Consider the following 1,626-nt stretch of genomic DNA (forward strand, 5'->3'; position numbering starts at 1 on the left):
GCTGACATGCTTTCCGAATGACAACAAATGAGAGTGCTCTGCTCTTGGGTTTAGAAAAATTCAAATCTAAATCACAAACGAAATAAGAGTCTGCCACAGCACGATGCAGTGATGTGGTAATTTAGTCCCCGGAAATCCAGATAATTCGCCCAAGTTTAGTCCATAGAATTATTTGTTTACTTCTAATTGTGGGAATATACTTACAAATAGTTATAATACAAAGTACATCTGACTTGAAATTTATTTCCGTTCTTCATCATAAATACGTTTCCTTAAAAAGGGGCACTGATCTAACGCCATTTCCCGGATTGGTTGTTGCCTTTGTTATTGTTTTTTCCCCTGTGAGTACCCGGATGATACGCAACGCAACTGAGCGTGACCAGAGACTGGGCTACCGTCTGCAAGGACAGCTAAATAAACTTGGAGGCTGGAGGCAATATTTGTTTTACGCATTTTTGAATAAACACTGATTAGTTAAATGTGATCTATAAAGATTCGACAAAGGGCGCATGTTAATTAATTTCTTCAGCCTAAACAAACAGACAAAAAGAACGGCGGAGCTCATCGGAAGTCGTCATTTGGAAATACCCCAGATGGTTATAGTTTAATACTAAAAAAAAGGTATCCATGCAGTGAAAGCATTTTCGGATTTCGGATTGCGTCGATAATACGATTACTACTCCCTTGTTGTCATCAACGTTTTCTCGTATAACCCTACACTTGTGTATTTGTCGTCATTCACTTGATGCTCAGTTAATGAATTTATTACAGGTACAATTAGTGGTAGCACCACTTAGATTACCTGACAAAGGTTCTCATTTGGCATTTATTGTGTCTGGGGTAATTATTCAATCTATATCCAGGTTTGAAGTGAGGTGAAATGTGCGTTATGTAATATGCACGTGGCAGCCCAGCAAGAGATGAATGATCAGTTGATTTACTTTTTTAGGTAAATCAACGGATCGTTCCTAGTCATCAAAGGATTAACAGAAAATACGTTGATTGATTAATCACTGTTATCTTGCACAGTGGATATGTCAAAAGTGAGTGTTTACATGTCTAGGTTTACTAAAACAAAGGGAATACACTCATATCATGGCGTGAAGTGCCGATGTAAAAACAACATACTTTGTTCAAAGGGTTAACTGATAATACGTTGATTGGTTGCTTATTGTTATCAAACTCAGTGGATTTTTTAGGAACCGTGGACGTTATGAAAATAGTTGTCACGTGGCCTTTCTCAGCCAACCCTTGAGACTTGACACCTATGTGAAACACCTGAAACAATCCAAGTGATCAGTTGAGAAACGAACACTGGTTATAATATCCCGAAACGATATATATCTTTTAGAATATTTGATAGTTACAGAGACACGTGACATCGAATAAGTTATTTTGTATAGCTGCAGATGAGTGGGACATTATTCCTTTGTGTGGATATTCACGGATACATTCCTCGAACAAGGAAGCTGCCTATTTATACACATAAATTTGGTAAGTTGTAATTATGGTATTTGCATTTTGTTTTCCTTCATTTGAACCGATTCGTTCTTGTTTCTCTACGTCTTGGTTGGGAAATTCTTCAATGCGCGATAGACGTTGTTTTCACAGGTCATTTCCTTTGTA

Source organism: Haliotis cracherodii, unplaced genomic scaffold (assembly GCF_022045235.1).
Source record: "Haliotis cracherodii isolate W230 unplaced genomic scaffold, xgHalCrac1.p SCAF_13, whole genome shotgun sequence".
In the NCBI taxonomy this organism is placed as follows: Eukaryota; Metazoa; Mollusca; class Gastropoda; order Lepetellida; family Haliotidae; genus Haliotis; species Haliotis cracherodii.